Here is a 16,453-nt window from a genome sequence, read left to right as displayed (position 1 = left end):
TAGTCCAAAGGACTAATGGACCACAGCTACCAAGGCCTCCACCGGACTGAGTCCAGTACAGCTAGATGGTGCCCGGCTACCACCACTGACTGCTCTGACCGGGATCACAACAGAGGGTTCTCGATGGAGCTGCAGAAGGATGTAGAACAAAATTCTAACACAAAAAAAGAGACTAGATTTACTGGCCTAAAAGAGTCTGGAGAAACCCCGAGTGTATGGCCCCCAGACATTCTTTTAGCTCAGTGGTGAAGTCACTTCTGAGCCTCACCATTCACCCGGGGATTGGGCAGCCCCATAAAACAAAATGGGACTAATGAGGCACAGCAGTCCAGGGACAACGACTAGAAGGCCAAAGGGGACAAGAAAGCTGGTGATAGGGAACCCAAGGTTGAGTAACGACAGTGTTGACATGTAGTGGGGTTAACTATTGTCATAGGGCAACATGTGTACTAACTGTTTAATGAGAAACTATTTTGTTCTGTAAACTTTCATCTAAAGTGAGAATAGCAGCACAACTGGAAGAACATAATCCATGTCACCAAACCGTGCATGTAGAAATTTTTGAAATGATGTATCTTTGCTATGTATATTTTCAGCAAAAAAAAAAAAAGTTCTCCAAGGCCAAGAAGGGAGAGGGTTGACATGTCGTGGGGTTGTTAACCAATATCATACAAAAATATGTGTACTGACTGTTTAATGAGCAAATATTTGTTCTGTAAACCTTCACCTAAAGTACAATAAAAAAAAAAAAGACCAGACTTACTGGTCTGACAGAGACTGAAGGAGCCCCCGCAAAATAAACAATAACAACCGAGAGGAACGTGCTCCTTAAAACAATCAATTATACGAGATCAAAAGGGCAATATTTGCCCAAAAGCAAAGATGGGAAGGCAGAAACGGGTACAAAATCAGGCCGAAAGGAAACTGGGAACCTAGGGCGGAAATGGGGAGAGTGCTGACACATTGTGGGGATTAAAATCAACGCCATGAAACACTTTATGTACAAACTATCAAATGGGAATCTAATTTGTTCTGTAAACTTTCACCTAACGCACAATAAAAAAAAAAAACCACCATAGTTAAAATCATGATTAATGGTGAAAGACTAAATGTGTTTTTCCTAAGACTGGGAACAAGGCAAGGATGTCACTCTCACCACTCCTATTCAACATCATACTGGAAGTCTTAGCCAGTGCAGTAAAGCAAGAAAAAGAAATAAGGCATACAGAAATGAAAATAAAACCATCCCTATTCACAGTCAACATGATTGTCTATACGGAAAAATGGCAAGCAATCAACAACAAAAAAAAAACCCTAGAACTAATAAGTGATTTTAGAAAGGCTGCAAGATACAAAGTCAACTCAAAAATCAGTTACATTTCTATACACAAGCAATGTATGCTTGGAAATCAAAATTTTTAAAATACTACCATTTACAATAGCTCAAAGTAAATAAATACTTAGGTATAAAGTTAACAACACATGTACAGAATCTATATATTTGAAACTACAAAATACTAGTGAGAGAAATCAATAAATGGAGAGACACCATATAATTAAATTGTTGATCCCACCCAAATTGATCTATAGATTTAATGTAATACAATCAAATTTTTGTAGATATAAACAAGTGAATATAAAATTTATTTGGAGAAGAAAAGAAATTGGAATACCTAAAAACAATTTTGAAAAAGAAGAATAAAATTGGAGAACTCATACTATCTGATTTTATGACTTAACTATAAAAACAGTTGACATCAAGTCAATTTCGACTCATAGCAACCCTATAGGACAGAGTAGAACTGCCCCATAAGGTTTCCAAGAAGCAGCTGGTGGATTCGAACTTCTGACCTTTTGGTTAACAGCCAAACTCTTAACCACTGTGCCACCAGGGCTCCAACTTAACTATAAAGCTACAGTAATCAAGACAATGTGGTATCGGAGAAAGAATAAACACATAAACTGGTGTAACAGAATCAATAACTCAGAAATAGACACACACAAGTATGGCCAGCTGAGTTTTGACAAAAGTGCAAAGGTAATTCAATAGAGAAATGATAGTCTTTCAATAAATAGTATTGGAACAATTGGACATCAATATGCAAAAAGAAAAATGAACTTCAACCTAAACCTCTATTGGGTATGGTCATGGCAATCACTCATATGTTTACATAATTAGAGTGGTCCAAGAAAGACAAGGATGCTTATAAGGTCATCCCTTGGAGCTCCTTTTCCATTCTATCACAGTGATGGTCCTCTAGGAAGAGTCCCCACCATTATATAATAACTCCTCAGCTCCTCATCCCCAATACGCACCTGTATGGTGGCCCCAGATGATGAGGAAAGGTGTGCTATGTCAGATGATCTGCACTCCAAAAGGAATTTTCCAGTTAGAAGACCTACTGGAATGTTTCGTGGATCTTTCAAGACCCCCTTGGGAGTTCAGTTCAAAGGATGTCAAGGAGAAGGGCTAAGGTTAAGGAAGAAATGGCCTGGCATATTACAAAGGGACTCCACCCTCAAGAGAAAGTGAAAGAAATATCTGGGATGTATCAATGATATAGGGCCCACAAAGCAAGACGGACTAGATATATGCTAAAGAACTATATAGAGGTGTGACTATATAGAGGAAATGAAGATAAGGGATCTTCCAATTTTTCTGACTATTTTCTGAAGAAGCACCTAGTTTCATAAGTTGTGACTATTTCTGAGTACCAACGCTGGTCATAGCCATTTTTTACTGAGAGTAGCTCTGTTTTTAAAGTGTGCAGCTCTGTTTTTAAAGTGTGTGTTATTAAATCTTTCTGTGCTTGCAGGCAAGGAACTAAGTCTTCAAAGTATAAGAGCTCTGGCATTGAGGGTGTGCTGTGTGCAGAAGCATTGGGAACTAATTGGATTAAAAATTAGTGTTCACACCAAGAAATAGCTTATCTTAATTAGTAAAGTATGCCTGCTTTAAGAATTGTGCTCTTTTAAAGAATTCTCTATGTGAGATCACATTGACAATAGCAACTCAAAAGGATGGATGGGAAGTTTAGGGGGCAGTGAGTTTAACATAATGGTGGTGGAATAATTTGGAAAAGAATAGCGAGAATAGTAGCACAACTTGAAGAATGCAATCGATGTTACTGAATTGTACATGTAGAAATTGTTGAAATGATGTATGTTTGGCAGTGTATACTCTTTCATCAAAATTAAAAAATATATTGTTTACAGACTTTAAAGTGTCTGTTTTAGTTATCTAGTACTGCTGTGACAGAAATACCACAAGTGAGTGGCTTTAACAAACAGAAATTTATTTTCTCACAGTTCAGGAAGCTTGTTGTTAGGTGCTGTCGAATCAGTTCTGACTCATAGCGATCCTATGTGCAATGGAAGAAAACACTGCCTGGTCCTGTGCCATCTTCACAATCCTTGCTATGTTTGAGCCCATTGTTGTAGCCATTGAATATTGCTTCGTATATTGTTGAGGCTAGAAATTCAGATTCAAGGGGCTGGCTCTCTCTCTCGCTCAGTCCTGTCTGGGGGAGGTTACTTGTGTCTTTTCAGCTTCTATTCCTAGGTTCCTTGGCAATTATGTGGCATGTATGTTCCCTTCTGTTTGTGCTTGCTCACTTGCTTTCTTAATCTGCTCTTCTATATCTCAAAAGAGATTGACTTAAGATACACCCTACACTAATATGGCCTCATTAACATAACAAGGAAAACCCTATTCCAAAATGGGATTATAATCACAGGTATGTAAGATTTATAACACATATTTTTTGGGGACCCAACAGTGGCATCACCAGGAGGTGTGGGGGTGCAGACTGCACCCCCTAACACTGTCAGAGGGGGTGACACCAATAACCTCAGGGTCTGGGATAGTGGCAGCAGCAGCAGGTGGGCCGGCGCTGATGGCAGAGAGGCTGCCAAGGCAGTGGCATCACTAGGGTTGGTGTCACTCATCACCCAGTGGTGGTAATTCGTCATCACTCCCCAACCTGGTCACCTGCCAGTCAGGGTGTGGGCAGCCAGGCTGTGGCACCCGCCATTGGGCAGAGAGAAGGGTCTCCACCTTGGCCAATGGGAGAGGGGAGAAACTGTGGGGAGCTGTGGGGGGCGGGGCTGGGAGCGGTGGGGCTGTGTAGCATGGCGATCAGCTCTGGGGCGAGGTGGGGCTCGGCCGCTCCACCCACGGGGCGGGGTTCATTGGCTAGCCTGCCCACCAGGGTGTGGCGGGAGTAACGCCAACCCTAGTGACACCACTGGGACACAATTCAATCCATAACAAGTATCTAAATTAACCCTTTGCTTGGGAAGGCAACTCTTAAGCCAACAATTAATAATACTTAATTTAGAACACATTTGCATTATTAATATTATTGTAAAAAACTTTTTAAAACTTCTTTTTGAAATATGTGTGCTTGACCTGTCAGGGTTCTGTGCATGGAAAGTTACAAAGTTATAAGCACTGACAGTTCAGGAATGATGCATGAATACCAAGGTTGGATAATCTTGTGACAAACTAAAGTGTTATCAATAATAAGGTTGTAAAATCTTGTATTTGGAGCATACATTTTTCTTTTAACCAAATATTTGGCCTTGTTGGACCAGAGCGAGCAGTATGTCAACAAGTTGTGTAATTTTTAGATATCAAGCATTAATTTTTCTTCTGGAAGAAGATATGACCTTGAGTACTTCAATAGCAGATAAAAAAGGAAAGGATCCATAAATGATAACATACTCAGAGCTGAGATTTTAACAGTTCTTTTCCAAGGCCAAAGTCCTGAATTTTTTCCTCTCATCTGAGCCAATTTTAAATCTTGATTTGAGATGACTGCTTCTAAACCTAGAAGGGGCCACACAGTTCCCATTTCTTTGGTGAAAGTCTTATATAAAGTGATTCTTAAAAGATTTATATTTATACACTGACAACTGGAAAGTTTCACACTAAAAACTTTCTCTTTAAAAAAAAACAAAAAAATGCATGGAAAAATCTTTTTAGGTGCATAAGGGTTTTTTGGGGATGGGATTTAATTCTGTAAAAGTGACCACAATCATCATCCCTCATTATTCACAGGTGATTGATTCCAGGGCTCCCGTGATACCAAAATCCTCGGATGCTCAAGTCCGTTATATAAAATGGCATAGTATTTGCATGTAACCTATGCACATCTCTCCGTATACTTTAAATCATCTGTAGATTACTTATAATACCTAATACAATGTAGATGCTATATAAATAGATGTTATACTGTATTATTTAGGGAATAATTACAAGAGAAAAAAGTCTGTACATGTTCAGTATAGATACAACCACCGTAGGTCTAGTACATGTCAGCAACCGCACAGCATTTTTTAAAAATATTTTTGATCCGCGGTTGGTTGAGTCCATGGATGTGGAACCTGCGGATATGGGCGGCCAACTGTATATGTTTCATCTCTATGGTGAATATGTAATTTCTGCAGAATGCAAAATTGGAGATAAAGTCATAACATATTTAATTACATGCAAAAATGTGGAATTTGCACTAAACCTGAAATGGCTAAGATTCTCTATAGCTGTATTTTTGTCAGTTTTACATTTGCTTGACTGTGGAAAAAATACCTGAGTATACGCCAGATATGTTTGGAAATCATTGGCAATGGTGTCAGGGATTACATGAATGTATTAGGAACAAGAGATTGTGACTGTAATGTGCTGTAATCCAATTGCTCTTTTGTCATTTGCGAGTTGATTTTCATGGAGCACAGTCAATACTGTGAAAATTACAAGAGCTTATTGAAATTGAGCTACCTGAGACTAGTGAGTGTATTTTTTTTCATTGTTTTATTTGGCACATTACCATCACAATTCTTGATAATGTATTTTCTGAGATTTCTGACTTGCTTTGGTGGCTCTAAAATAGGACAACCTAGAAGCCATGCAAGACAACAAAGAAGCCAAGGCCCTCTGAAAAACTGAAGTTCTGCACACAAACTGCCTGTGACAAATAAATGAGTAGCAGCACCAGTGAAGGAAAACATGAAGGAAAAAATAAATAGGTTCAAGTAGTGAGGCTCAGAGGGAGAAAGCTGAGACTCCATTTTGATAGGTGGAAATGAAAAGCAGGAGGAGGATTTTAGTCAAAACTCCACAAACCAGTGTTTGCTTAGCTGCTCTTTTTCATTAATTTCCACTAAGTGCACAGGGGTTCTATTTTTATACTGGGTGCCCTGTGCCCTCAGAATTCCCTAAGGCTCCGTGGAGTGGAGGTTAAGATTTCTTTCTTTTCCAGTCAGCCAGTGCTGTATTCCGATGACATAGTCATAAAACATTATCAAAACTTGTACGCTTTGAAGCCTATTTTATCAAGGAGCAAACAAGAAATAGAAGTTTCTGAAGCTCAGAACAATATTTTAATTTAAACACATGGTTTGGTATGACAATATGAGGCATGATATATTTGAGTCAGTTACAAAAAAAAAAAGAAATCCCGTTGCCGTCGAGTCAATTTCGACTATAGCAACGGTATAGGACAGAGTAGAACTGCCCCATAGGGTTTCCAAGGGGCGCCTGGTAGATTCCAACTGTTGACCTTCTGGTTAGCAGCGGTAGCTCTTAATCACTACATCAACAGGGTTTCCATCTGAGTCAATGAGAAGATATAAATAAAAGAACATTAAAAATGGTAGCACAAATGAGAATTAATTCTTTAAAGATCTCATAAAAGAATAGGCAAGAAAGGACTAGAGTTAGAGTTAAACTGGAAACATCAACACGAACTCATGTCTTTAAAAAGTTTTCACTTTGTCACTTTAATTATTTAAACTGCCTCTGCCTACCACCAGTAGTCATGTGGAAAAATCTAATATATTCCAAGCCCCCAGATCTTACACTGTTCTCTACCAAATGTAATCAGGGCTCCATGGAGAGTAGATAAACCTCAGGACAAAAGAAAGCAAAAGTGTGCCTAGAAACATCTTGTTGTCATAAAGAAGGGATGCTTTCAGAAATGTTTGTGGTAACAGTTAAAAAAAAAGAAAAAAACAAAAATTAAAAATAGTCTTTGATCCAACAATTCTACTTACAGTAATTTATCCCACAAATATACTCACACATGTACAAAAGGCAAAGAAATTCATTGTAGCAATATCTGCAGTAGAAAAATATCGTACACAACCTACATGCCCATCAATAGGGGACTGGTTAAATAAATTGTGGTATATTCATTCAATGGAATACTATGAACCACAAAAAAAAGACAGTTCTATGTACATTGAAATGGAGGCACTCCAAGATAAACTGCTAAAAGAAAAAAGCATGGTGCATATCAGTGTATATAGAATGCTGCCATTTCTGTAAAAGACAGGAAGGTATATAAGTTTGTATATGCCTATAATATCTCTGAAATAGTGAGAGGAACTGGTTAGCTGGTGGGACTGGGGAGTGAGAGAGACTTATTTTCACTGAATACCCTTTTGTGCTGTTTGATTTTTTGTTACTGTGTGCATGTATTACTTTTTAAAAATAAAATAAAACCATGACTTTCAAAAATGGCAAAGATTCCAGTCTAGAGATATCTCCCAGTAATCAAGTAGTAATAACTTCAGCATTAAAATAAATGATTAAAGTCAGTGGAAATATGTGAACTCTGAAAAAGAGCCATGAGTCTATGATGTTAGACGAGACAACTAAACTCCTTTGGAAATGATTATTCTTTGATGTGACCAAAATCACATAGATGCTACAGCATAGTTTGTGCCAGTAACAATTCCATATTTACATTACATTTAGGTGATTTTTAATATGATTAAATATCAATCCACAGGCACCTTTGATACAGTCCCCAACCCTACCAAAATGATAGTAAAGGAACAAAAAATACATAAGCCCATGGAAGGAGAGATGATAGCAGATGACATATTTCAAAGGATTTTGGGAAGATGAAAAGCAGATGGACGAGTAGTAATTAGCAGAGAAGAGGAAGCTACAATTTGAATGTCTCCAAGAAACAAGCCATTTTGCCCCCATAGAAACCGGAAAGATTTAGGACTTGGAGGCACAAGGTATTTTGGAAGGTGGAAGCGAGGTGTGGGACTGAAAACATGGAAATTGGTAGCAAGTCTGTAAGCATAATAATTAGACAACCAAATCCTCCCCCATCTTGCAAATTAATGACTGCTCTTCCTCCACTCCACAAGATTCCTGAAGTTTAATCTCTGAAGATTTTAAAGCTCAGAGGTCAAGCACAGTGGAGATTGGAGTGAAACACCAAACAAAGGGATAAAATAAAAGTCTGTATCTGGAACGACGGGACCACAGCCCCCCTTCTATTGGCCTGCTTCCACTGACGGAGCCTGGTTTACACACCTCAGGCAGGCTACTGGAAGATTTTTATCTAGAGAGACCAAAGGCCTCAAAGAAAAGACCTCTAGATACAGAGATGTGAGTATTCATTCCCTCAGTGCAAAACCTGGCTTGCCAACACAGCTCCCTTTGGAGAAACTCAACAGTTGACAATTCCCAGTCACCCACACGGAGCTTTAAATGAGTTTCTCAGTGATTCTTTCTGTAACATTGACAAGTTAAGGCTTTCCTCAAATGAGAGACAGACAAAAAAAATGAACCAAAAGGAAACAGAGTGAATTCAGGGAGCAGAATAAAACTTTTTAAAACTATAATTAATATCTTCATAGAGATAAGAAAAGACATTGAGCCTGTAAAACTAGATAAGGATGTTCTCTAAAAAATACATAAAAGAGCTCTTGGGAACTAAAAGTAGAATAGTCAAAATAAAACATTCAATAGAAGGAAACATTTCAGAAAGTAGAACAAAAAGACAAAGGTATGGAAAATAGTAAATAAAATATTAGAAATAAAAGTATAGATTTACAAGGTCTATAAACTTCCAGAAAAGGAGAATCAGAAAAGTTCAGGGAAGGAAAATACCGAAACAAAAAAAAATTTTCCCAGAAATGGAAGACATGAGTCTCCAGATTGACAGACCTCATCAAGAGCCGATAACAATGAATTTTAAAACACTCAAATAGAGTTCCATTATTATAAGATTTTTTAGCAACAAGGTTAAAAAGAAGATCCCAAAAGCTTCAGGTCACGTACAAAAGATCCTGAATTAGAATGTTATCCAATTCCCCAAAGCAGCACTGGAAGAAAGAAGACAAAGGCCAATACCTTTACAGTTCTGAAGGAAATGTGAATTCCAACCCAGATTTCAAAATATCATTCAAGTGAAAATGCAGAAAAAGCATACTTGCATTCAGGCAAGGGCTCAAAGAATCTACTTCATATGTGCCCTGTATTACCTGTTGCCGTTGAGCCGATTCAAACTCATAGACACCCTATAGGACAGAGTAGAACTGCCCCATAGGGTTTCCAAGGAGCAGCTGGTGGATTCGAACTGCTGACCTTTTGGCTAGCAGTCGAGCTCTTAACCGTTGTGCCACCAGGGCTCCATACCCTGTATTACTATCCTATTATTGCTGTAACAAATTACCACGAAATTAGTGGCTTAAAACAACACAAATTATTATCACACAGTTTTGGAGGTCAGAAATTAAAATGGGAAAACAATCGATGTAATCCATCACATAAATAAAACAAAATATAAGAAACACATGATCTTATCAATCGATGTAGAAAATGCATTTGACAAAGTCCAACACCCATTCATGATAAAAACTCTCAACAAAATAAGAATAGAAGAGAAATTCCTCAACATAATTAAGGGTACTTATACAAAGCCAACGGCCAACATCAACCTAAATGGAGAGACTTTGAAAGCATTCACCTTGAGAATGGGAAACAGACAAGGATGCCCTTTATCACCACTCGTATTCAACATTGTGCTGGAGATCCTAGCCAGAGCAACTAGGCAAGAAAAATAAATAAAGGGCATCCAAATTGGTAAAGAAGAAGTAAAAAGTGTCCATATTTGCAGATGATATGATCTTATACACAGAAAACCCCAAAGAATCCACAAGAAAACTACTGGAACTAGTAGAAGATTTCAGCAAAATATCAGAATACAAGAAAAACGTACAAAAGTCAGTTGGAGTCCTCTACACCAACAAAGACAACTTCAAAGAGGAAATCATCAAATCAATACCATTTACAATAGCCCCCAAGAAGATAAAATACTTAGGAATAAATCTAACCAGAGACGTAAAAGACCTATACAAAGAAAACTACAAGATACTACTGCAAGAAACCAAAAGAGACCGACATAAGTGGAAAAACATACCTTGCTCATGGATAGGACGACTCAACATTGTGAAAATATCAATTCTACCCAAAGTGATCTACAGATACAATGAAATCTCATTCCAAATTCCAATGACATTTTTTTTAATGAGATGGAGAAACAAATCACCAACTTCATATGGAAAGGGAAGAGGTCCCAGATAAGTGAAGCACTACTGCAGAAGAACAAAGTGGGAGGCCTCACACTACCTGATTTTAGAACCTATTATCCTGCCACGGTAGTCAAAACTGCCTGGTACTGGTACAACAACGGATACGTAGACCCCTGGAACAGAATTGAGAATCCAGACATAAATTCATCCACCTATGAGCAGCTGATATTTGAGAAAGGCCCAAAGTCTGTTAATTGGGGAAAAGACACACTCTTTTACAAATGATGCTGGCAGAACTGGATATCCATCTGCAAAAAAATGAAACAAGATCCATACCTCACACCATGCACAAAAACTAACTCAAAATGGATCAAAGACCTAAATATAAAATCGAAAACGATAAATTTCACGGAATAAAAAATAGGGACAACTCTAAGAGCCATAATACATGGCATAAACAGAATACAAAACATAACTAACAATGCACAAACATCAGAAGAGAAACTAGATAACTGGGAGCTCCTAAAAATCAAACACTTATGCTCATCAAAAGACTTCACCAAATGAGTAAAAAGACAACCTACAGACTGGGAAAAAAATTTTGGAGTCAGGGTCTAATCTCTAAAATCTACAAGATACTGCAAAACTTCAACTACAAAAAGACAAATAACCCAATTAAAAAATGTGCAAAGGATATGAACAGGCACTTCACCAAAGAAGACATTCAGACGGCTAACAGATACATGAGGAAATGCTCACGATCATTAGCCATTAGAGAAATGTAAATCAAAACTACAATGAGATACCATCTCACCCCAACAAGGCTAGCATTACTCAAAACAAAAACTCAAAATAATAAATGTTGGAGAGGTTTTGGAGAGACTAGAACACTTATACACTGCTGGGGGGAATGTAAAATTGTACAACGACTTTGGAAATCGATTTGGTGCTTCCTTAAAAAGCTAGAAATAGAAGTACCATATGATCCAGCACTCCCACTCCTTGGAATATATACTAGAGAAACAAGAGGCATCACACGAATAGATATATGCACACTCACGTTCATTGCAGCACTGTTCACAATAGCAAAAAGATGGAAACAACCTAGGTGCCCATCAATGGACGAATGGATAAACAAATTATGGTATATTCATACAATAGAATACTACGCAACGATAAAGAGCAATGATGAATCCGTGAAACATCCCACAACATGGACGAATCTGGAAGGCATTATGCTGAGTGAAATTAGTCGCAAAAGTACAAATATTGTATAAGACCACTATTAAAAGAACTCAAGAAAAGGTTTAGACACAGAAGAAAATATTCTTTGATGGTTATGAGAGTGGGGAGGGAAGGAGTGGGGAATTCACTAACTAGATAGTAGACAAGAATTATCTTAGATGAAGGGAGGACAACACACAATACAGGGGAAGTCAGCACAACTGGACTAAACCAAAAGCTAAGAAGTTTCCTGAAGACAACAAAACCCTTTGAGGGACAGAGTAGCAGGGGTGGGGGTCTAGGGACCATGGTTTCTGGGGACATCTAGGTCAATTGGCATAACAAAGGTTATTAAGAAAATGTTCTGCATCCCATTTTGGTAAGCGGCATCTGGGGTCTTAATATCTTGTGAGCAGCCATCTAAGATGTATCAATTTGTCCCAATCCACCTGGAGCAAAGGAGAATGAAGAACACCAAAGACACAAGGAAAATATTAGCCCGAGAGACAAAAGGGCCACATAAACCAAAGACTCCATTGGCCTGAGACCAGAAGAACTAGATGGTGCCCAGCTACCATCAATGATCACCCTGACAGGGAACACAACAGACAGCCCCTGACAGAGAAGAAGAAAAGTGTGGTGCAGAACTCAAATTCATGGAAAAAGACCAGACTTAATAGTCTGGCTGAGACTGGAGGAACCCCAGAAGGCACGGCCCCCAGACTCTCTGTTAACCCAGAACTAAAACCATTTCCGAAGCCAACTCTTTAGACAAAGATATAAAACATAATACTCGTGAAGCGTGTGCTTCTTAGTTAAAGTAGATACACGAGACTAAATGGGCAGCTCCGTCCGGAGGCAGGATGAGAAGACAGAAAGGCATAGGAGCTGGTTGAACGGACACGGGAAACCTGGGGTGGAAAAGGGGAGTGTGCTGTCACATTACGGGGATTGCTACTAGGGTCGCGTAACAATATGCATATAAATTTTCGTATGAGAAACTAACTTAAGCTGTAAACTTTCACCAAAAGCCCAATAAAAAAAGACCAACAGTAACCAATAATTCCACCATTCTGAATAAAACAGGATCTTAGAACTTTTTAATCATTAAAAAAAGAAAGAAAGAAATGAAAATGGGTCAGCAGGGCTGAGTTCCTTCTGGAGGCAATGGAAGAGAATTTGTTTCCTTGCTTTTTTTCAACTTCTAGAGGCTGCCTACATTTCTTAGTTCATGGCCCCTTCTTCTGTCTTCAAAGCCAGCAGTATAACATCTTCTCTCCTCTCTAACCTCCTCCCTCCCTCTTATAAGAACTCTTGTGATTACATTATTCCAGGATAATCTCCCCATCTCAAAGTGTTTAATCATATCTGAAAAATCCCTTTTGCAATATAAGGTAATATACTCACAAGTTCCTGAAATTAGGACACGGGTATCTTTGGGTGGGAGCATTATTCTATCTACCTCATACCCTTTCTTATGAAGCTACTGAATCATGTTGTCCATGAAAACGATGGCATAAACCAAAAAGAGAAAGAAATGGGTTCCAGGAAACAAGGAGCCTAACAGAAAGTGAAATGAAGAGAATGCCTAGAATAATAGTGAACAACCAGTCAAATTGAAAGAGGACAGATGCCTCTGGGAAGGGGCTGTCAAGAAAAAGTAGCTGATGTGTTTGAGTATATAAAAATATTGATAGAGATGTGGCAGAGATTTTGGATCATTTCGGATAAAACTTAAGGATAAGTACACAGAAAACTAACTAAATAAATGGAAAAAATGAGGCAATTGTAAGTTACAGGAAAATGAAGAGTTCTACAAGAAAAGAGTAGTCACAGTATACTACATAGCTAAGCAGTAATCAGTATTTGCATATCTATAATAATGTAGATGCAAATTAATGATGCAACCAAAAATTACGATCAACTGTTTTTGCAGGGATGTGAGAAGGGGAAATGATGGGAGGGTGTATGATAGATACATTCCTCATTTATCATGGACAAGGACTACAATTAATAAATCAAGAAATAGCAGTATACAACCCAAACTAATCTACAGATTAAAAGAAGTGTATATCAAAAATCCCAGTTAGCTTTTTTGCAGTAATTGACAAGCTGATTCTAAAATTCAAGGCAAGGGACCCAGAATAGCCAAAACAACCTTCAGGGGGAAAAAAGAACAAAGTTGGAGGATGCACAATTCTTGATTTCAAAACTTACGAAAAAGTTACAGTAATCAAGACAGTGTGGTACTGGCATAATAATAGACACATAGATCAATGGAATAAAAATTGAAAGTCCAGAAATAAACCTACGTATTTATGCCCAATTGATTTTCAACAATTTGAATTTGAATCAGTGGAGTGACTACCTAAAAGACTAAAGCAAAGTGATAGTCTCTGTTTCATCCATCTGGGAGATCACTCGGGGCCTGAGGTACTGTAAGTTAAGTTGGAGGAGCCTGTGGCTACATGGGGGTGAGAAGGGGGAGGGGAAAGAGTGTGATTGATATGTCAGGGTCAAAACCCCAGGAAAACAATTTCCTGGAGAAATTGGGGCATTTAAAGGTATCCAAATGTGTATAAGTCAAAGAACCACACTCATGCCCATGGCAACACACATGTCCAGAAAGAGCTGATATCATCCTACTTTCTCCTTGAGTGGACTTCTTGGCTCAATGTAAGCCTGGTTAAGGATTGCTTTAGCAGGGAGCCATTCTGCAAAGATTGCAAAAAGGTTTTTTTCCCAACAGTTTTTCTTCCATTTGTTTCAGCAAAAACAGTTTGGAAAAGTAAGTTGCTAAGTTGACAGACTACCACAGCCTTCAACAATAGAAAAAGAGAGAAAAGGAGAAAGAAAAGGCAGAAATAACAAAATAGAGAAAGCAAGAGAGAAAAAGAAAGAAAAAACCTAGCAAACCATGAGGAAAGAGTAGAACCTAAGTTGTAGAATTTTCATTTTATATTATTCAAATGTCCCATTTTCAACAAAAAAATCACAGGACATACAGAGAAATAAGGTAAGATGGCCCATTCAAAGGAACAAGACAAACCAACAGAAACCATTCTTGAGTAGGACCAGACAGATTTCAAAACAACTGTTTTAAATGTGCCCAAGAACTAAAGGAAACCAAGAAAATGATGTATGAACACAATGAGAATATTAACAAAGAGATACAAAGAATAAAAAGAAACCAAAAGGAAATTCTGGAGTTGAAAACTATAATAACTGAAATTAAAAATTCACTAGAGGGGTTCAACAGCAGATATGAGTTGACAGAATAAAGAATCAATGATCTTGAAGGAAGAGAAAGAAAAAGGAATAAAGAAAAATGAACAGAGCACAAGAGACCTGTTGTTGTTGCTATTGTTGTTGTTAGGTGCCATCAAGTCTGTTCCAACTCACAGCAACCCTATGTACAACAGAATGAAACACTGCCCAGTCTTGTGCCATCCTCACAATCATTGTTACGTTTGAGCCCATTGTTGCAGCAACTGTGTCAATCCATCTCATTGAGGGTCTTCCTCTTTTTTGCTGACCCTCTGTTTACTAAGCATGATGTCCTTCTCCAGGGACTGGTCCCTCCTGATAACATGTCCAAAGTATGTAAGATGAAGTCTCACCATCCTTGCTTCTAAGAGCATTCTGGCTGTACTTCTTCCAAGATATATTTGTTTGTTCTTCTGGCAGTCCCTGATGTATTCAATATTCTTCTCCAATACCATAATTCAAATGGATCAATTCTTCTTCAGTCTTCCTTGTTCATTGTCCAGGTTTTGCATGCAATAAGGCAACTGAAAATACTATGGTTTGGGTCAGGTGCACCTTAGTCCTCAAAGTGATGTTTACCTGTGTTTTATTGACTATGCAAAAAGACCTGTGATACACCATTAAGCTGACCAATATATGCATTATGGGAGTCCCAGAAGGAGAGGAAAAGGAGAAAGGGGCCAAAAGAATATTTGAAGAAATAATGGCTGAAAACTTTCCAAATTTGATTAAATACGTGAATTTTCACATACAAGAAGCTCAGTAAACTGCAAGTAACATAAACCCAAGGAGATCCACACCAAGACACACTATAATCAAACTATCAAAAACCCAATATAGAATCTTGAAAGCAGCAAGATAAAAGTGAACCATCACATACAAAGGAGCTCCAATAAGTCTAAGTGTCAATTTCTCCTCAGAAACCATGGAGGCTAGAAGATAGTGGGATGATATATTCAAAATACTGAAAGAAAAAACCTTCCATCCAGGAATTCTGTACCCAGAAAAAGTGTCCTTCCAAAATAAGAGAAAATTAAGATATTCCCAGATAAACAAAAGTTGAGGGGTTTTGTTACTACCTGACCTGCCCTAAAAGAAATGTTAATGGGAGTCTTTCATACTGAAAGGTGAGAACACTAGACAGTAAATTGAAGCTGAATGAAGAAATAAAGGTATTTGGTAAAGGTAATTTCAAGAGAAAACATAAAGGCCAGTTTTGCGGCATTTTTGTTTGTAACTATATTTGTTATGTTGTATATAACATAAAATACAGATTAATAATTATAAATAGACAATACTGGGCATATAATGTATACAATATAATTTGTGACATCAACAACATAAAGGGGGAGGGAGAAGTGGTATAGGAATGGAGTTTGGGTATGTTATTAAAGTTAAGTTGGTATCAATTTAAACTAGGTTGCTATAAATTTAAGATGGTACATGTAATTCCCATGGTAATCACAAAGAAAATTTCTAAAATAATACACACAAAAAGAAATGAGAAAGGAATCAAAATGATTCACCACATAATGCTCTACATTCTACCTTGGTGAGTAGTGTCTGGGGTCTTAAAAGCCTGTGAGCGGCCATCTAAGATACTCCACTGGTCTCATCCCTTCGG

Source organism: Trichechus manatus, unplaced genomic scaffold, assembly GCF_000243295.1.
Source record: "Trichechus manatus latirostris isolate Lorelei unplaced genomic scaffold, TriManLat1.0 scaffold00233, whole genome shotgun sequence".
NCBI classification, from domain to species: Eukaryota; Metazoa; Chordata; class Mammalia; order Sirenia; family Trichechidae; genus Trichechus; species Trichechus manatus.
The sequence above is the reverse complement of the archived record's forward strand: the minus strand, read 5'-3'. Positions refer to the sequence as shown.